Source organism: Lissotriton helveticus, chromosome 3_1, assembly GCF_964261635.1.
Source record: "Lissotriton helveticus chromosome 3_1, aLisHel1.1, whole genome shotgun sequence".
Taxonomy (NCBI): Eukaryota; Metazoa; Chordata; class Amphibia; order Caudata; family Salamandridae; genus Lissotriton; species Lissotriton helveticus.
The window spans coordinates 418,825,834-418,848,230 of record NC_136061.1 but is presented as its reverse complement, the minus strand read 5'-3'; the positions used below and the strand labels follow the sequence as shown (position 1 = coordinate 418,848,230).

Here is a 22,397-nt window from a genome sequence, read left to right as displayed (position 1 = left end):
GAGAGCCTAGTGGGAGCTGTCTAATGGAAGAGCTACCCAGGGATAGGACCAACCAAGAAATCACAAGCTACATCTACATTGTGGAGACTTTGAGGAAGATCGGTGCTGTAAGAGATCCGTGGTGAGTGCCTCTGTCTTCAGCCAACGTGTGCATGTTCCAGGATGCCTTGTTCCCAAATAGAATCTGGGGGGCTGGGTTCTCATCTTGTTTAGGTGTGGGTGCTTTGCTTGGGCATATGTCTATCAGTCCAAAGTCTGCAACTTTACCAAAGTCTGCAACTTTTACTAATCACAACTGGGACTGCTCTGAGAATATAAGAAGGCTAGGCTTGGCGATCACTACTGTGGTGTGTCACGAGAGAGGGACTCTGCTAACACAAAGTAAATGGCCCAGAATTACACTAGATTGCTGATGTGGAAGGGGGATATAACTGAACTGAGGTACACATCTCAATATTAGAGAAAGGCATAGTTCAGAAATGGCGAACTGCAAGGTGGACCTTGTTGTAGACAAAAGCCAAATTACTAAATGTTTGTGATATATTTCCAGCCTAATGTCCTCACAAGGATTTAGATATTCCTGTATTGCTACCTGTGCATTTGAGTAGTATTGTGGTTTGTGTCGTTTAAAGACCTTTCTTATAAGGACAAAGCATTGGCTTGGCAATCGATTTCTTCAGCTGTATTTTATGTCACTGTGTTTTAAGTCTCTAACCCCCACACAATTGTCCCTGAGTAAACCTCACACAATCCGCCTAACTTTCCTGAAAGTCAAGTGCTAAAGTAAAAACTTGGTGCTCACTTTACAAAGTCATAATAGGTCAGCCCTGGGACAACAGAGGCATATGGATGTATTTTGGCTTTTGAGCAGGCTCTGAAACCAAGAACAAATAGGTTGTCAATTATATCTGCTTATACGTTCAATTGAACACAGAGACGTTTCTTTAAAAAAACATGTTTTGGGGGGCATGGCCAAGATGGCGACCCAGTAGAATGTTGAACTCGGTCTCTCATCCTCGATGCCACCCAGCTTCCCCACTAGCCTGTCTAGCTGTGGGGGAGATATAGAGTGAGGCACATGGAACAGCTGAGGGGTGGCGTATAGTTTGCTGATGTTTTGCGCTTTATTCCCCAATGAAATGAGAGCGGCGGAGGCCCGCAAGAGTAGGCCCAGTGAGTCGGAGCACTGCGCAAGCTGAACATGTAGGTGGCGATGGAAAGACTTTATTTCGAGATACACTACTGGAGCCGCTATGGGAGGCGTTGGGCTGACTCTTGCCTACACAGGAGCTGGCGGGGACTACAGGTGGAGGAATTGATCAAGTGGCGGATCCGGGAGAGACGCGGTGAGCAGCCGGCCCTCAGAGCAAAGTTGAAGAGACAGCAGTGAAGGGAGAGCCAAGGAGATGCGACAGACCTGCCCCTGGTGTCCCCGAGAGGTGAGGAGGCAGTCATGAGGAACGGAGACCAAAGCAAGGCGGCGCCTTGCCCTCAGAGGCCATGAGGGAATCCGGGGGTCCCGGAGGCCCAGGCAGCATCAACGAGATTCCCCTGGAGTTGGCAGGACGTAAGAGGGCCTGACTCAGCCGACAGCCCCAGCAGGAAAAAATAAAGAGCAGCTGTGCCCATAGAGCAGCAGAGGACATGGCAGCTAGGCGCGGGACAGACAGGTTTTCTGACCTGCTCTAGAGGCCCCGAAGAGTGTGCAGCTGACCGAGAGAAGCAAGCTTGTCCCTTGGAGACAGACAGTGAGTGCGGGGGACCCCTGGGCATATGCAACTTTGGCAAATTTCAACGGCGGGCAGCCGGGAAGCAGGAGTGCCCGGGGCCAATCTCCCACTTGGAGAATGATTTGAGGAAGAGGAGGGAGGCAACACATTGGTGCTAGCCACGGACCATATCAAAGAGACGGGCCTGGGTATGCAGCATCCTCAACAAGGTCAGAAAGCCTGGGAGGCCCGAGCATTATAGACAGCAGAGGGCAGCACCAACACATTAAACCCTGAGCGGTGGGGGGGTTGGAGGTTGGGGGGCCTACCGATGCCCCCTGTTGAACAGGGCAGCTGAGGAGAGGCTGCGAATTGGCTCAACAATAAAGAGTGGAGGGCCTGGGGAGGAGCAGTGAGGCACAGGGTGGACCTGCCCTGGTCACTGGAGCCCAAGTGAAACACCCTCGGGAGGATGCCACTTGGAGATGGTGCGGAGTGGGCCACGGGAGAGACAGTGGAGCGGTGAGGGCGACCTCTGGAGCGGACATTGTTTTATTCAGTGTAGCCTGAGGCAGAGTGTAGAGCACTTGGACAACCGCACGGTGGGAATGAGGGCCTTGTCACGATGGCGTTGGCCTGCACAAAAAAGGAGGTACACTCAAAGACATTTTCACGAAACCGGTAGGCCCCAAGATGGGAGACTAGCAGGGCAGGTTCACCAACTGGAAAGGATACAGAGGCCCCGGTCACACGTTGCTATTTAGAGACCCTGTTTTCCTTAAGAGAGAACCTACAACATGGCAAACGAGATCTCACGAGTGAGCCACACGTCTATAAGGAAGGAAGTGATGGACATTGGAGACAGAGTGGATGCTCTGGAGGGGCATGAGAGTGTGTGGGACAAGGACATAGAGCAATTGCAACAGGAGATAATACAGACCAGCAATTGGACCTGCAGGCCCTTGAGGGGGACCTCGAGAACCGCTCCAGATGGAACAACATCCGGATTAGAGGGGCCCGCTGGAAGCGAGAAAAGGAGATGTGGAAGCCCACATGGTCTATCTGTTGCCCAAATCCTGGGTGACATGCTGGCAACTGAGATTCACCTAGATAGAACTCAGAGTGGGATGTGGGGATACAGGGCAGTCGCAGGCAGTGGACATTCTAACTTGTGTACATAGTTTTCCTCTGAAGGAACGGATCCTACAAGTGGCTAGATTGTCATTGCCAATAGTCTTATGGGGACACACTCTGCACTTGTTTCATGACCTCACTGCCTCTGCACTCCAGAAAAGGAGGGAGTTCAATCAATCAATCAATCAGGAGAATTGTAAGCGCGTTACTCACCCGGGAGGGTCTCATGGCGCAGGGGGAGTTGGGAGGGGTGAGCCGCTCCCTTTAACTCGAAAAGCCAGCTCTTATCCATCTTCCTGAAGATGTTCAGGGAGGGGGCACGTCTGATATTGAGCGGGAGTTCGTTCCAGGTCTTGGCTGCGATGTAGGAGAAGGTTCTTCCACCTGTTCTGGCTCTGCAAATGCGCGGGGTTTCGGCGAGGGCGAGGTTGGCGGATCGGAGGTTTCTCTTGGGTATGCGGAAGGAGATTCTCTCGTTGAGGTATTGGGGTCCGCATGTTGATCCCGGCGTAGAGGGTGTTTCCTTAGTCCAGTCTGCTGGTTATGAGTGCGTGGGTGATGGCCTTCCTTGATTCGGGGCGGGGGAATCCACTTGAAGGTCTTTCGGAGGATTCAGTGGGTGTTGAAGCAGCTGGAGGCGACGGTGTTGACTTGTCGTGTCATGGAGAAGGAGGAGTCGAGTATGATGCTGAGGTTTCGGGCGTGGTTCGTGTTTGTGGGGGGACTGCCGAGGGCCGTAGGCCACCAGGTGTTGTCTCATGCCGAGGGGGAGGGTCAGAGGACGAGGACTTCTGACTTCTCCGAGTTGAGCTTCAGGCAGTTTCTTCTCATCTAGGATGCTACGTCCTTCATTCCCTCCTGGAAGTTGAGTCTGGTGGTGATAGTGTCCTTGGTGAGGGAGAGGATGAGCTGGGTGTCGTCGGCATAGGATACTATGCTGAGTCCGTGCTGTCTGACGATGGCGGCGAGGGAGGCCATGTAGATGTTGAAGAGCGTGGGGCTGAGTGATGATCCTTGGGGCACTCCACAGTTAATTTCTGTGGGTTCGAAAAGGAAAGGTGGTAGTCTAATTCTTTGGGTTCCGCCGGTGAGGAACGAGGGCGGTTCCTTGTATGCCGGCATTGTTAAGTCTGGCGGTGAGTGTGCGGTGGGAGACGGTGTCGAATGTTGCAGAGAGGTCGAGTAGGATCATGGCCGCAGTGTGTCCTTCGTCCAGGAGAGTGCTGATGTCGTCTAAGGCGGCAAGTATAGCAGCTTCGGTGCTGTGGTTGCTGCGGAATCCGGATTGAGAGGGGTCAAGGATGGAGTTTTCTTCGATGAATTTGGTTCGTTGTGCATTGATAGTGTTCTCTGTGACTTTGGCTGCGAAGGAGAGGAGGGAGATGGGTCGGTAGTTCTTGAGGTCGGTGGGGTCTGCTGAGTGCTTCTTGAGCAGGGTCTGACTTTTGCACGTTTCCAGTTGTCGGTAAAGATGCTGGTCTTAGAGGTTGTGTTGATGGTGTTTCGTAGTTCGGGAGGGATGGCGGTGGCGGCTATGTGGAAGATGTGCTGGGGCAGAGGTCCCCTTTCATGGTCGAAGTGTTGTCTTCAGTGGTGTCTGGGGTCTAGGAGGAGATGGTGGGCGGAATGGCATTGCTGGAGCAGGAAGTAGTTTCGGAGTGGGGTGTCTGGTCGTTGAATTTGTCGTAGAGTGCCTTGATTTTCAGATGGAAGTAGGATCCGAGTCTGTCGCATAGGTCCTGGGAAGGGGTGATGTCTGTGGTTTCGCTGGGGGTGCTTGCTGAAGTCCTGGATGATGCTGAATAGTTGCTTGGAGTTGCCTGCATTGGCGAGGATATTGTTTTGCATGAAGGTACTTTTGGTGGATCTGATGAGTTGGTGGTATTCTGTCATGGTGTTTTTGTAGGTGATGCGGTCTTCTGGCAATTTGCTGTTTCTCCAGTTCTTTTCAAGAGGTCTGCAGGTGCGTCTGGATTCTTGGAGGTCGGCGGCGCTCAAAGTGGCATTTCTGGGGCATTGTCTGTCGGGGTTGCGTAATGGTGCAAGCTCGTCTGCTCAGCTGGTGATCCATCTGTGGAGTTCTTTGGTTGTGAGGTTGGCGTCGGTCTGCGCATCGCGGTTGAGGGTGGAATTGAGTTGTTCCTCAGTGAATTTTCTCCAGTTCCTTCTTGGGGGGCGTGGTGCAGGTTCAGGCAGCGTGGGTTTGTCAACTTGGAAGTGTACGCAGTGGTGATCTGTCCATGGGGGTTCCGTGGTGTGGTTAAAGTGGATGCTGTTTCCTCCTGCGAAGATAGAGTTGAGGGTGTGTCCAGCCTTGTAGGTCGACATGGTGGCGAGCTGTTTCAGTCCGATGTTGGCGAGGTTGTCTAGAAGGGGGCGGTGTTTGGGTCGCTGAGGTTTTCAAGGTGGAAGTTCAGGTCTCCAATGAGATGTAGTCCATGGAGGCAATGGCATGGGGAGCGATGAGTACAGCGATGGTATTGGTGAACGAAGCATGGGGTTCGAGGGGTCTGTAAGCGAGAGTGCCCTGGAGGGGGGTTCTGGGGCTGGTCTGGATCTGGAAGTGAAGGTGTTCGGTGGTGGGGAAGGAGTCCTTTGTGGTGGAAGTGGAGAGTCTGAGGGTGCTGTTGTTTATGATGGTGAGTCCTCCTCCTGTATGGGTGGGGTGGTCCTCCCTCTGGATCTTGTATCCGCCGGGGATAGCAGTGATGATGTCGGGTGGGGAAGGCATTGGTCCAGGTTTCTGTAAAGAAGGCGACATTTGACGAGTCGGTGTCGAGGATGTCCAAGATCTCTACGGCATGTCTGTGTATGGAGCGTACGTTGAGGAGGATGCACTTCAGGGTTTTGTTGGTGTTTGGTGCGGGCCCGTGGGGATGCGGTCGGAGGTGAAGGATTGGTGGCAGTTCTGCCCCTTCAGATTGCCATTACGCTGATAGGACCGGCTCCACGACCTTCGTTCCATGGTAGAGGCACGTGAACTGCTACAGATTGATATCCAGGACCTGGAGTGTGCAGAACCGGAGAAGCTGAATGACCGAGCAGAGTGGGCGCCAGCGGTGGAAATGGGTGCCTACTTGACTGGTGGGTTGAGGGGGGTGGATCCAGACCAGATTTGGAGATCATTGCATAAGAGAGGAAGGCCTTGCTCAATAAGTTGTCGGAAGACCCAGGGATTCAAGGACCTGTCTGAAGATAAGCGATTTGATACTGGGGTAGCCAGGTGGCCGGGGGAGGTCATTGAGAAGAAAGGTGGATGGTCACGTTCCCCGACTACACTTTTTCCACTGGACTGGGGTTGGATCTTCCTGCCCATTCCTTGTTCCAAGGACAATGGTTGTTTACTGTTTTTGATTTAAGGCTGGTTTCCGGCTGCTCAACACAAAATTACATTTCTTGCAACAATACAGGTATTGCCCGGTGGAGTTTCTGTGAAGGCAGGGCAGGGTGGAGAAGATTGGAAGAGAGGGGAGGGGACAGCTTAAGTTAGTGGTTTTGCTAGAGATCGCGGGTCACCCGACCAATAATTTCGCCACTTCTGGCTTCGGGTCCATATACTTTACTTTATCATATACATTGATCAGATGACCACACAATTTACTATCAATAATTGTGAGTTCCCTTTCGATTATTTCAGTGTACCCAACTTACCATCCACCGTTATGAGTACCTATGACCACGATGGGTCAGGGAGCTAGCTGTAAAAGGAAAGGCAGCAAAATACAAACCCCAACGTTTTGTACTTTATTTCATGAAATGACCACGGACAACTGAGAAGTTTTAAAAGTTTATCTTAGATTTCAGATTCTTCAATCATACAGTTTATAGTAATGAGGCAATCTATAATCAGAATAACGAAGAGCACATAACCGTATAGGAAGAGTATACAGGTAACCATCTAACCCTATGATGAGAGAATTCAGAAATAACGGAAATGAAATTCGAGGGAGAGTACTTAATGCTAGGAATTTTATGCACGTATTAGGAACTTTATCATAGGGTCATATTTCGAGAGAAAAGACACTAGGGAAAACCTATACATCTATGGAAGGGTAAAAAGTGCAATACGCTATAATTCTAACGTTATTACTTCAATTCAGTATTTAGGAGAAAAATGATAACATACATTTAATTCATAAACAGTATGGTGAGATTTATGCTAAAAAGACAGGGGAACATAGGAACATGCTATGAAATGCAAACTGTAAATTACTTTAATGAGATGCAATGCTTTGCAGAGAAAAGCATGGAAAATTAACATATGCAAAGGGTATGTCTTTATTGAAGCAAAGACAGAAAAATAGGAAGTGCAGTTTCAGAGATTACAGCGAGATATTTACCTAGACTGGTGTGAAAACCAACCCTGGCCACGGGTCAGATAAGGACAGGAAATACCCCAAGGAATAGCAGTCATCAATGGGACAGCAGGTGCAGAATGGACACCTCAGGACAGGACAGGAAACCCAGATTAGGATCAGGACAGGACCACCCGGACACGACCAGCACCCGCAGTTCGGAAGCAACGCCTGTGCTCCACCCTCTCTGCAGCTATCGATCAGAACCCCGATTGGGTCAGCGAACTCCCAGCAAAAGTGCTCCGCCAGCACTTAAGGTTTAGTAAAACCTTAGTCTATGGTCAAATTCGGCCAGAGTGCTCCGCAGCGCTCTGTATCAAGTCACCTATTGAGTGCGTTGGGTCAGTGACAGGTCAGCTATTCAGACAAGTCGGACAATTTCTCTAGCTAAACCTAGGCTAGATATACTGTTTTGGGACAGGGTACCACCCCCCAAATGTTGCAAAGTGTCAGAATCCCCAATTTGGATTGGTCCTAAGGTAGGATTTGGTTAACACACCAATCAGAACAGACTATTCTAAGGCCTACTTTGCATCCTAAGGTGCCGCCTAGCAAGATTGGGGTTCTCATGAGACTAGCCAGTGGAATACAATGAATTGTTAACATTTGTTTCAATATGGGTACAGATGACTCCGTCCTGCTGGGTCGCAGGTCACTTTCTCAGGAGCATCTTGCCCATCTCTGCCAGCTGGCTGAGTTCCACTGTTCAAGGCTGAATTTCCCCGGGCTGCATGACATGCGCAGAAGGGACCTTCAAGATGGTCCTTGGCTCAGTCAGACCCCCCCCAGTTATCGTGGTACATGAAAAGTAAGCGAAAACAAATTAATACATGAAAATAAATGAAGGCATTACATGTCATATTTTCGTACTTCACATTTATCATCATAAAATATACTATGCAAGTTAAATATTAGTGCAATATATAATTACACGAGAGCAACAGCACAAGCTTCACCACGTTAATACAGGGAAACGCCATCTTGTGGCTATTACGCATGCGCACCCTTTCCCTCCAAAACTATCTCTACGTGTAGTCACGTGAGTGTGACTGACGCATGCGCAGAAGAGGAAAGTCAAGCAGCGGCCATTTTAGGGACAAGAATTAATCGTATTAGTAAAACACATAAGCAAGCATCTCTATGATACCCACGCACCTTCAAAATACATAAAATTAGTAAAACAAACAATTGAAGTTACGAGATTATAATGGATTTTCGAGGTTCTTGACTCGAGCAAGTCGCGATGCGAAATCTTGCTCTATCAGTTTCCCCTAAGGTAACCATGTTGGAGGGCTTATAGGTCTTGACCATCAAGTACCTGGAACACTCACAGGCCGATGTCTGCCTACTTCAGGAAACCCATCTACAAGCCAATGACTGGCATAGACTGAAACCCAGAGCATTCCCTCAGTTTTTTTCTTCCTTGCCCCGTAAGGCGGCTGGAGTGGCACTGCTCTTTGTCCCCACCTTCCCTCTGAAAGAGCATGAAAAGATTGTAGAAATCAAAGCCCGTCTCCTGGGGGATCACATTTATTTTGATCAACACTCCCTAATCATAGGCTCTATCAATGTCCCTAACGAGGGTCAGAAACATTTCTTAGGATGTATGACGTTACAACGCATACTTTTACCACGCATACCTTTACAACGCGGTTTTTACCACGCATACCATTACAACGCATAGCGCTTAGAGGTGCTGGATAGTGGTAAGTATAATTTTCTATTAACATGAATATGGGACCCCCTCTAAATATACTTTCAAGGTCAGGGAAAGAGGGGAAAACAACAACAAAAAATACGATTTCCCTCACGACCTCTTAGAGTTTTTACCCAACAATTTTGTGTCTACTTATTTTAAACACAAGGTGACTCCATATACAATTATTTTTAGACTTTTTTATTTATTTATTCATTTTTTGTCATTTCTTTATATTCTTCATTCATTTCATAGAAAAAGATTTATTATACAAGAAAACATTTAAAATTTATAAAGCAATTCATCACTAGACATCGTACAGACAAAAGAAAAAACCTTAATATTCATTTGTTATAAACTCATACAACCATTATCATACATACTACATTCACTTTACATTCTGTATCGGAGGGATCACGTGTAGTTGTGTGATCTAATACGCAAGGTCGACGCGTTTCGGTGGGTTGTGACCACCTTCCTCAGGACCTCTTGGCAGAATAATCGTTCACTCCGAAAAACATTAAACGTTCTGTATCGACATCTAAAGAACTACGGTGGTGTAGTTCAGCTATTCTATTCTGGTTTGACTTGTAGCGATTTATATGCCAGCTTCTAATTAAATAAGTATCTTCAAGTTAAAACATGTAGTTCATAACTTCAAATGCCCACGGACATGAGGACCGTCAAAGGGTAGATATATCTACTGTTTCGTGTAGTTTAATTCATATGTATTCTTAGTTCCACTGGGATATGTCCTCTTCGTCCTGTTTTTATCCCAAGCGTGTCTGTTTGTCGTTATTTAAACCCCACACCTGTTTAAATATGGTTTAATGGTTGTATGAGTTTATAACAAATGAATATTAAGGTTTTTTCTTTTGTCTGTACGATGTCTAGTGATGAATTGCTTTATACATTTTAAATGTTTTCTTGTATAATAAATCTTTTTCTATGAAATGAATGAAGAATATAAAGAAATGACAAAAAATGAATAAATAAATAAAAAAGTCTAAAAATAATTGTATATGGAGTCACCTTGTGTTTAAAATAAGTAGACACAAAATTGTTGGGTAAAAACCCTAAGAGGTCGTGAGGGAAATCGTATTTTTTGTAAGTATAATTTTCTATTCCAACTCCAGTCCCCGTGGACACTAGGGAAGGTGTTAGATAGAAAATTAAACTTATTACCTATCCTAGAGCGCCCCCCAGCGCAATGCGTTGTAATGGTATGCGTGGTAATGCCTGCGTTGTAATGGTAGTGCGTTGTAAAAATTTCGTTGTAAACGTTACATACCCATTTCTTACACAGGGCAGTGGCCAACATCATTTCGACAAGAGACCGCTGGGTGATCCTCAAAGTGGATCTTAATTTAGTGTTCCTCAATGCCTTAGATCGCTCATCACAGTGACAAGGGGCAATGGGAGGAATATCCAGTGGCTTAAAGAGTTAGGCCTGAGGGTTTCCATGGAGAGAAAGACATCCAGCCACATGCAATTACACTTTTTAGTCCCATGCACATAAATCTCATGCTCAGCTTGATTACCTTCTGGGTTGTCGCGAAGTACTAAATGCAATGGACTCGATCTTGAACCTGTCCCTCCCACGGGGTGAAACCACGCCTCATAACTGGAGATTGTGAGAGACTCTCCTCCGTAGACCAGAATTGGTCGAGCATATAGGAGAAGCAATACAGAACTATCTGTAGACTAACGATAAGCCGGAGGTGAGAACCTCGGCGGTCTGGGATGCAAAGAAGGTGGAGCTTGGCTGGAAATTTATCACCATTTCAGCACCAGACAATAAAACTAGGAGGGAAGAGCACGTGTTCAGCAACAGGTGCGAGAGCTTGTACACATTCATCACTTCATCGGGCGCCTAGAGTACGGAGACAACTAGAGGCCGCTAGAAAACAACTGGCAGGGCTAGTTCTAGACTAAAATATGCACTCTTACATCTCAAACATGACTTCTGTGTTGGAGGCAACAGATGTGGATGGTTACTGGCAAATAAACTTAAGGGGCAGAGACAGGGCACCATGGTGAAATCTGTAAATGGAGCAGGGTAACTTGGTCACGGGAGACGAACAGGTGGCAGCGAGGTTAGGGTCCTTTTATGCAGCTATGTACGCGCCACAAGATCTTTCCATGTAGGACATTAAGAGTTACTTGCCAGAAGCCAAGGTGACTCGCCTAACGGCAGACTAAGGGGCCAGTTTGTAAACCCTGATTGGAGTAGCCAAGGTCATTTCAGCTATATCAAGACTGAAGATACATAAGTCCCCTGGACCACATGACTTTCCGGTGGCCTTCTATAAAACCTTTTGTAAGGAAATAGCCCCTCTCCTCACTAGTGTCTTCAACTCTATCAATGGTCCAGATACCCTCCCGCCATCGATGGCAGAGGCCTCCATAACAATCATAGCAAAGTCGGGGAAAGATGAACATCAGTGTGGGTCCTACCGGCCTATCTCCCTCTGAAACATTGATCTGTAGCTGTTAACCGGAATTCTGGCAGCCTGCCTCAGGCCCCTCATGCCGGGATTGGTGTTGCCCAACCATGTTGGGTTCATCGCAACCAGACAATGTACGGACAACACAAAGTGGATTTTAAACCTGATAGATAAGGCCACTCGCTCGATATGTGTTTTTCCATAGACGCTCAGAAAGTGTTTAACCGCGCCTATTGGCCTTACCTGGCAGAGTCGCTAGCACAGTTGGGTTTGGGAGAGAGATTCCTTGCCTGTGTATTAAGTGGATACAGTATGCCAACAGCTTCGGTAAAAGTCAATATCCGAAGCTCAAACCACTTCCTAATCTTTTGGGGAGCACAGCAGGGTTGCCCCTTGTCCCCATTACTTTTTGCACTTTATATAGCGCCATTTGCTCAGAGGGTTAGAGCTAACCCAGGGGTGTCAACAGTGCGCTTTGGGTGATGTAGCACCTTATCACACTCTATGCCAATGATGTGCTAGTCTTGTTAGATGACCAGGGGAAGACGCTTCCTAGAAGAGGCGCAGCAGTTTGGGGCGGTCTTGGGATTCCATATAAACCTCTCCAAATCCCAGGCCCTGGATCTTACGGTTGCTCCCGGGACCCAGGAAGGTCTCTCCTGGGCATTCTCGATTCAGTGGGCCCTGAGGTCTATTTCATACCTGGGCCCTCCAGTTTGCCCGGAGCAAAGGTGACGACATAGAACTATCGCGATCTGCTGTGGCTGGTGAAGGAGGACTTAGCATGTTGGTGGATCTACCCGCTTTCTTAGATTGGACAGGTAACCACTCTTAAAAACTGACAATCTTACCCAAGATCTCGTATTTATTTCAAAACCTCCCACTCCAGACTCCAAAGTGGATGCCTCAGCAGTTACAGAGTGAGCTGCAGCACTTTGTATGGGCTGGTAAATGCCCTCGGATGAGCAGAGAACGCAGTTGGTGCATGCCCCTGAGGGGCGGTTTGGGGGTCCCGTGTTTGCTGCACTGTTATCAGGCTTCGCAGCTTAGATATTTAGTGGAATGGTCACGTCCGGAGTCTGAAAAGAGATGGTTATTTATGGACACAGCTTTAGCAGGAAGGGCCTTGTGGAAGGTCCCTTTTCTTGCGCGTACACATCGCCTGCTGTATCTCTACCTATTATTAGTATCCTCACCCACACTGCAAGTATGAGACACGTTGGCGATCAGAAGGGGGATTACATTTTTTCATTCCCCCCTTACACGGTAGGGTGTTGAAATATCGATTACAAAAATATTGTTGACAAAAATATAGTTGTAAAAATATCGTTTACAAAAATATCGACACCCTATACCTAAACAGGTAAGTACATAAATATCGACTCAAAAATATCGTTGTAATAAATATCGATGTAAAAAATATCGACTTTTTAAATTAATTAAAATTACATTCAATATTAAATAAATATAAGTACTATTAACAAAATACATTACATTACTTTTATTTTTTGACTATTGAAAACAAATTAACTACACTTTTTCATTATAAACTTAATAAATGTGTACATATACATATATTTAACACATTACTTTATATAACAACAATAATACATACATATAATTAAAATATAAAATATATTATTAATTAAAACATTTGATAGCGAAGGGGTAAAAATTACTATTCCCACTCCAGAGGGTGCAACAGTAGGGAAAGCGTTGGATAGCGTAGGGGTTTAAATTACTATTCCCACTTCAGAGGGTGCAACAGTAGGGAAAGCGTTGGATAGCGTAGGGGTTTAAATTACTATTTCCACTCCAGAGGGTGCAACAGTAGGGAAAGCGTTGAATAGCGTAGGGGTAAAAATTACTATTCCCACTCCAGAGGGTGCAACAGTAGGGAAAGCGTTGGATAGCGTAGGGGTAAAAATTACTATTCCCACTCCAGAGGGTGCAACAGTAGGGAAAGCGTTGGATAGCGTAGGGGTAAAAATTACTATTCCCACTCCAGAGGGTGCAACAGTAGGGAAAGCGTTGGATAGCATATGGGTAAAAACTACTATTCCCACTCCAGAGGGTGCAACAGTAGGGAAAGTGTTGGATAGCGTAGGGGTAAAAATGACTATTCCCACTCCAGAGGGTGCAACAGTAGGGAAAGCGTTGGATAGCGTAGGGGTAAAAATTACTATTCCCACTCCAGAGGGTGCAACAGTAGGGAAAGCGTTGGAAAGCGTAGGGGTAAAAATTACTATTCCCACTCCAGAGGGTGCAACAGTAAGGAAAGCGTTGGATAGCGTAGGGGTTTAAATTACTATTCCCACTCCAGAGGGTGCAACAGTAGGGAAAGCGTTGGATAGCGTAGGGGTAAAAATTACTATTCCCACTCCAGAGGGTGCAACAGTAGGGAAAGCGTTGGATAGCGTAGGGGTAAAAATTACTATTCCCACTCCAGAGGGTGCAACAGTAGGGAAAGCGTTGGATAGCGTAGGGGTAAAAATTACTATTCCCACTCCAGAGGGTGCAACAGTAGGGAAAGCGTTGGATAGTGTAGGGGTAAAAATTACTAAATGTATTTACAATGTTTAAAAATTAACAAATCTTTATTTTTATTTAATTAATCATTAATTAAATAATTATTCAATTAAAATGTAATTAATTCACTACTTTTTCACTTAAAAATTCAACTACACACACCTAAAATTAATTAAACAATTAACATAATTAATTTACATAATTATTAATCAATTAACTAATTGAAATAAATTAACTATTATTTATTACACTATTTATATTCAATTAACACATTAATTAATCAATTCTTTTATTATATTTAAATTACTTCCCACCCTACTCCCCTATAAACCCACAACCCGCTACGGAACTATTAACACTAAATTCAACATAATACGGTATTAACTAATAAAATACTACAAAAAATACTACTTTGCCAACCAATACTCATTAAAAACACTTAATTACTTATTATTATTTAAAAAACGATATTTTTGTAAACTATGTTTTTGTAAACGATATTTATTACAACTATATTAATGTTAACGATATTACTTACCTGTCTGTCGATATTCTTGTCAAACTATATTTTTGTCATCGATATTTCTTCTTGTCGATATTTCTGCGGCGATATTAAGGTTAGTCGATATTTTTACGACGATATTCCCGCTCTGCACCCCCTTACACCTGTGGTGGGAAATGGGGACTGTACCCCAGGCCTGGATGTTACTACGTTCATGACTTAGGAGAGGCCGTGGTTCCTATCGTCCGGACATTTCTTCGACGAGGGGGGCCCCATATCATTCAATACCTTGCGTGCTGAACTTGCAATACCAGAAGGGGAGAGATATCAATAAACTCGGATAAGGCATTGGTTGATGCAACCTGCTGTGCGTGGGGCAGTACAACGCCCCCTGGCCCATTTAGAGAGGTGGCTGTTGTGTTAGGACACAGACAGGCGCCTAATAACAGAACTGTATGGGCTCCTGCAGGGGGAGAGTTAGACCAGAAGACCCTGCACAGCTCCAGATTGGAGCAGGAGATAGGCAGACAGCTCTTGAACGCTTCCAGTATGGAGACAGCAATGAAAATCAGCATATGACAACTTTCCAGCGAGATTTCTCAGCACGGGCAGTCGCAATGGTTGCTATAGTTCGCTTTGAGAAAACTTCTGTTCGCGTTGAGGAATCTGCTGCTCGAGAAGAACTACTACTCAAGCAGTAGAAAGACGCAGTATCCTCTTGTGCTGCGCATGGTGCATTTCAAGCAAATACCGGTACTAAAAATCATTATGAATGGCGCAACGTAATGCACTCTGCTGTTTGCGGGACTCTGCCACCTGGCTCCCCTCCCCTGGCCGACTTCGGCTCCGTGGACCCCCATCCCCCGGGTCCCAGGTGTTTTGTTTTAAATAATGGAAGGAGAACAGTCCGTCCCCCTTCCCTCCCCGATATCGGCACTGGGGACTCCAACCCCGTTTTGCCTTAGAAACGCTACTGATCTGTTGAATTTCAGGAAAGGCCTGAAGACCTGGCTTTTTACTGAATAAGTCCTTCCTCCTTATTCATTGTGATGTCATTTGAGATGTCATCAGTGATGTCACTGACCATGTAATGAGTGATGTAATATGTGACATCATCAGCAGTGCATTGCAGGGGCGCGAGTTATAGTTAGCTCTACTAACTATAAGGGCTATATTTCTCTGGTTTTGTACGAGTGAAACGTCCAAATTACTATAACGTCCCTGAAATATATGTTTTTTTCAGTGAATTTCTAACGTTTTTTAAATGCTAATTTCTAACTATAACGTCCCTGAAACCTCTGGTTTTTTCAGTGAATTTCAAAGGTTTTTTAAATGCTAATTTCTAATTATAATGTTCCTTACATCTATGGTTTTTTTCAGTAATTTAGAATTTTTTTGTGTGGTATTTTGTAACTTTAATATCCTAAAAATCGTTTTAGTAATTATTTGTGTTTGTTATTAAAAGTATATAATGTCTTCTTTTTTATTAAATACTAAAGTATATTTTTTGGGGGAGAAAAAAGTGGAGTCCTGCACCCATCGTATACCTATCTTGAAGGGTGCGCGGATTCAAACCGCCATATTGGTGAAGTCGTGAAGGATGTTCGTTTCAGTCAGCCCACTCCGCTTATGCTTACAGGGAAGGAACGACAATGCTACATATCCCAGGTCTTCCCTGTAGTGATCTGCTGATCACAGGTCTAGTTGTCAGCATGCCCCGGCCACTCCCTCACAGCTGGTTTACACCCACCCCACTCCCATGCAGCACAGGCGTCACAAGACATGTCACCCTGCCAATAAAAAGGGTAGGGCGCATGTGCTGGAGGCCATTTCCTTTCTCTCTCTTGACTTGAAGTACACAGAGTTTGTGGCAGCTGAGGCACTTTGTCCAACACGGGCCTCCCGAAATGTGGCGATGACTTGAGTTCCACTGAGGTAGTGCCACCAGAGCTGAGCGGGTGTACAGCCTGCGATGATGCGTAGGCCACGATACACCATCCTGGCAATCAAGAGCCGATTTGAATTATGAGCCCAGATGGACCACGTGTATGCCACACAGACATGACTCCTTGGCGCGGTGCAGCAGGATGATCTGGGGGCCTACATAAACAACTCTCTCCTTCAAGCGATAACCAACCTATGCTACTACTCCTCTCTTGATTATTTCCCACTCAGGTATTTCTCTATTTCTTGTCTATCACTTTGCGAGTTTGACCCATAAATGATTTGTTAGGTAAGGTAATCCTGTCGTTATCTCTGTTGGTAATCATATAATCTTAAACATAAATCATGAGAATGAACTAAATATAAAAAGTGTTTAACAGATAACAAAACATAAAAGGAACGAAAATGTGTTACAAACGATTAATTCATAAACGTTTTTGATTGTATAAACTCAGATAGATAAATGAATTCCAGCTGCTTTACCATGCATTCTATCTATGTATAGCACTAAATTCAATCAATCTGACCTAGGCCTAGGGTACTATAGTATTCAAATGACTACTATAAGATATTATTTGGTATTTGTAATGTGACATTGATTTTTCTATGTTTTTTTAGTGATTATTTAATTGTTGCCCTGCCTGCAAATGACGGACTCCTGAAGAAGGCAATAGCCGAAACGCGCGTTGAGTTTTCATCTACCGCTTTGCTAACTTCATCTGCCCACTAATTACCATCGACTCATTTGGTGTTCTTTAATTAATTTTCTTTTACATTTTTTGTGTGTATTCGCTTTTCTGTATTGTAATAATTTAATGTTTTGCACTGACTCAATCTTTGAATTGTAATTTTAAATGTATACTCAATCAAAATGAAGAAAATAAGATAAATGAATCTATAAAAATATTTTTCTATATACATCATGTTTGGTCTTGTTTAATCATGGTCACATGTCCTTTTATATGTTAATTGTGTTGTTCCCCTAGGCTCAGGCACTCGATCTATTGTCCTTCACTACTGTTAATTATTTCCAAAATGATCTGGGGGCCTGTGCCAGGGAATCCAGCGACGGCTGAGGAGGTTGCTCCGGCACGTGGTGGGCCCTCTTGGAGGTACGCCGGTGGGGGCAGGTGAGCATTGACGTCTGGGTGCGCATGGTCGGGCAGTCATCGCTGGGCGGCGGGCTGGTCTGGGGACTAGGGCTAGGATGCTTGGGAAAAATATTGGAATCATGCACACTGTCTGAGAAGTTGCAGTGATTGTGTACAGTGTTGACAGCGGGCACAAGTAGTACATGTGTGCAGTCAATTGTCCCCAACACGTGCAGGAAGCATGCTATGGTGTGGTTACCTTGCTTGGTCTCCAGCTGTTCCAGTGCAGTGTACGTGAAATGAAGATGCAGGTGTATCAAGCTGAAACAAACCGTCATACTTACAGGTATGATAAATCCTGCATAATCAGACCGTAACAGAAGTTTGTGTCTTTGTAACGTTCCTTTTCTTTCCGACGAAGGCTACGACCACACAAACTTCTGTTATGTTCATTTTGTGCAGGATTGATCATACCAGTAAGCATTCCAGTTTGTCAAAGTGCAATACATTGTACCATATTACATTTGTGACCATACTAACGCTTGACCATTCTCACCATTGATTCAACAGGTTTCTGAATGTGGAGTATGGGGATTTCCATGACGATCTGCAGTTATTTGGATCCACAAGTTGCCCTTTTGATATTACCCATTGGGAATGTCACTCATTGTTTGATGTTTTTGAGTGGAGGAGTGTGGCTCAATGGTTAGAGCGGCAGACCCTGATGCAGAGTTCTGGCCAGGGACCAGGGTTCGATTCCCGCCTCGGCGGGGTCTCGGGCTCAATTTCCTCTGACCTGTTAATTCTCGCCTCGGTGCCTATTCTAATCACGGGCCCCACGCTGCAACTCTGGGCAATAGCTTGCTTAGCCTCCACACCGGCCCCCACAGCGCTAAGGATGCCTGGCTTCACCCTGGGGGTGCCCAGGAGTGGACACTTCACAGCCAGGAGGGGTTCCACAGCGGTATGAGTATCAGCGCCAGGAAACCGCATAGGCGACACCGCAAGGTGACCGTCTGGTGACAGTGCGCTCTATAAGTACCATGACATTTACATTTTTACATTTTTGTGTTGGTAATATATGTTTTTGTAATAAAGTTCTGTTTTTCCAATAATGTTGGCTACTGGACTTTATGACCTGGCGCACCCCCATTTCAATGACTGCAATCTTGGATCTGGAGCACAGAGCATCAAGCAACAACTGGGGTTGGGGTTGGTTGTGCAGGAATACTACGAATTGGGATGAGCAGGTGGTGGGGATACAGGGGCCCTAAGTTTCTTTTGTGGACATGCATCCAAGACGTGAGACGTGTGAGGAAGTTTAATTGGGCTGGCTGTGAAACTCCTCCGACTCTGGCAGTTGTTAGTTAGAAGGTACCAGAGGGCAACAGGTGCAGCACAGCCAGCAGCTTTGTCTGCGGAAGGATGTTGATTGTCAGCTGTGTTGGTATCCCCAGCCTGTGGGCAATGTGGCAGTGTGCACCAACTTGAGAATGGGAAGATGATTATTTTGCCACTTTTCCTGCGCTAAAGTGCCGATAACTCGGCGATAAGTTCCCACTGTTATATGGTGACTCTAAAATGAGCCTTTGTGTTTATTAGTACTTTGTTGTAGCTACATGCGAATCACAAGAAAGATCAAAAGATGAAAAAACAAGAAAAGTGGGCAGAGTACAAACACCCTGACCCCCTAGGCCTGCTCAGGGGATCCCACAAAACCCCCCAGGGCCAAAAAGTATTACAACTTTTTTTTTAAGTGGCTAGGTGCACGAATCCGGACGAAAAAAACAAACAATGGGGCGTATTCTCTAGGACTTATCGCCGAGTTATCTGCACTGTAGCGCAGCAAATGTGGCGAAAGAATTATCATCCCATTATCAACCTGGTAGAAAATGCCGATATCGCCAGTTTTCCAGCAATATCTTCCGCAAAAACACATCTCCACAAATGAGAGCGACAACTAACGCTAATGATATACAGAGTAGGTGTTCCAGTGGAAATAAAACATGAAAACACCACTTCCCGATATTTTGAACGACCAGCCAAATCTGCGATGCGATCCATAAACAGGCAATATGCCACGTTAGCAGTAAGAATTTAACATCTGCCTTTTACTGGTGTAAAGCAGGACAACTACCTACAGTATGAAAGGGAGACCAGCTCAGAACAACATCTGAAAACCAACACATGTCATAGAGCTACTGATCATGCAGCTCCGACACCCAAGAAGACCACAACAGCCACCACCACCACCACCCCAGGACCTCCCCCCCCTACTACCACCGAGGCAGCGCAGAACAGGACAGCGCACCTTCCCAAAATGGCATGGCTCTCAGCCACACAATAGCTGAATGTTGGGAGATGTGGCAACCAAGTATGTGTGAAGGAGGCAAGTCACCCATCGATAACAATGCACACAATGCCAAGTGTAGCGGTGATATACTGGACAGACCTCACTATGCACAGCACAGACCTCTCCATGTGTGCATATACTGCTGGTGCTTGTAGTGTTATGGACAGTGGACCCAACCACGTTACCCCAGGCAGTGGAAAGGTCTCGGTCATGTAGTTATGTCGTCCCCCCCATAAGCGGTAGTGGAAGTGGAGTGGGCTGGTCCAACGTATGCCACTCCAGAGTATGAGTGTGAATAAATAAGCCGGGGCTCTGGGTGTGATTCACTACTGGGAAGGCCAAGGTGTCTGCCAGAGCTGCGGCCCTCACCATGTCACGAGGCGGCTGCCGTGACCGCCGGCCTCCTTGACACAGGCCCCCTGTGAACCCAGCAGCACAGCACCGCAGAGTTATGTCTGTACAGACTACTGCCTTTGATGTACACTGCAGACAGAAGGGCTCACAATTCAGATCGAGTCGTGATTGCAGATGATACAGTCCAGTAGGCAACAGACATTACTACCAGTGCGGCACGCCCGGACGACACATCATCGCAGGCTGCGCACATGCTGAGTGCTTCAGGTGCCACTAACTCAGTGCACCACAAGTCATCGTCACGTAGCCTTATTAAGGCAGAATTCATTAGACAAAAGATATTGCTACCAGTGCGGCCCGCCCACACCACGCATCACCGGAGGCTGTGCACACGTTGAATGCTTCTGGTACCACTAACTGTGCAGCTCAACTCAACACTACGTGGCTGTGGGCCCTTGCTGACCGCTGCCTCCGGCCTACGGCCTACACTGCGGACAGCAGGGCTCACAATTCAGATCGAGTCACGATTGCAGATGACGCAGTCCAGCAGGCAACAGACATTGCTCCCAGGCTGTGCACACGCTGAGTGCTTCAGGTGCCACTAACTCAGTGCACCACAAGTCATCGCCACGTATTCTTATTAAGGCAGAATTCATTAGACAAAAGACATTGCTTCCACTGCGGCCCACCCGGACCATGCATCATCGCAGGCTGTGCACACGCTGAGTTCTTCAGGTGCCACTAACTGCGTGCAGCTCAAGTGAATGCCACAAGACTGTTGGCCCTTGCTGACCGCTGCCTCTGGCCTACACTGCAGTCAGCAGGGCTCACAATTCCAGATTAGTACTGATGCACATTGTGTAAGAGACTATAATCGGTTAAGAAGACCAAATGCTTCCAATCTGTGCAGCTCAAGTCAATGCCATGTGGTTGTGGGCCTTTGCTGACCACTGCCTCCGGCCTACACTGCGGTCAGCAGGGCTCACAATTCAAATTCAGTTTTGATTCGTTAATTTCAGAGTCCAGTAGGCAACTAACTATGACATCCCTGAAACCTATATATTTCAACATTGTAGTCCATACATATTTCATCTTTTGTTCTACACACCTACACTGCGGTCACCAGAGCTCACAATTTGAATTCAGTCTTGATTTCTTAATTGCAAAGAAAATTGTACTCCATGTCCTCAGATTTTGTCAAGAGGAAGTGACAAAAAGCATTCCTCAATGTCTGTGCTGCCTACTGCCTTCGATCTACACTGCGGACAGCATGGCTCACAATTCAGATCGAGTCGTGTTTGCAGATGACGCAATCCAGTAGGCAACAGACATTGCCACCAGTGCTACCTGCCGAGGCCACGTATCATCGCTAGATGCGCACACAATGAATTGCCACTAACTGCGCAGCTCAGTGCCACATGGCTGTGGGCACTTTCTGACCGCTGCATCTGGCCTACACTGCAGACAGCAGGGCTCACAATTCAGATCGAGTCGCGAGTGCAGATAATGCAGTCCAGTAGGCAACAGACATTGCAACCAGCGCGGCCCTCCTGGACCACGTATCATCGCTAGCTGAGCAAACATTGAGTGCTTCAGGTACCACTAACTGTGCAGTCAACGCCACGTCGCTTTGGGCCCTTCCTGACTGCTGACTCCAGCCTACACTGCGGTCAGCGGGTCTCACAATTCAAATTCAATCTAGATTCATTATTTCACAGTCCAGTAGGCAACTACCTATAACGTAATCCATGTACAAAAGGGAAGGTGCACCAAAAAGAAAATGTCAATATCCTCCAAATGTATCCAAACAGTATCCTTTTAGTATCCTTGCTTCAAGAACTGGTTTTATATCAGTTATAACTTTAGTACAATGACCAAATTAATCTTGCAAGTCCAAAGGAACACTGAATGGCAGTCTACACTGCGGACAGCAGGGCACACAATTCAGATTGAATCGCGATTGTAGATGACACAGTCCAGTAGGCAACAGACAGCCCGCCCGCACCACTCATCATTGCTGGCTGCGCATATGCTGAATGCTCCTAATGCCCCTACCTTAGTGCACCACAATTCATGGACCCTTTATGATAGAATCTTTTGTGTATGATTTCAGATCTGCTGTCCCGACCTCAGTGCATCACAATTTAAAGACCCTTAACAATAGAATCTTTTGTGTGTTATTTCACATCTGGTGCCCCTACCTTAGTGCAGCACAAGTCATTGACCCTTACTTATTGAATCTCTGCGTGTGATCCGATAATTACTGTTGTACTTGTTGCCAGC

The 22,397-nt window shown here is 46.2% G+C and overlaps 1 protein-coding gene across 1 annotated transcript in view; it reads right to left on the bottom strand.

Moving 5' to 3' along the window:
* Window positions 1-22,397, bottom strand: part of LOC144824568 (cyclic nucleotide-binding domain-containing protein 2-like) — a 487,609-nt gene that overhangs the window by 201,869 nt on the left and 263,343 nt on the right. The window lies entirely within an intron of this gene.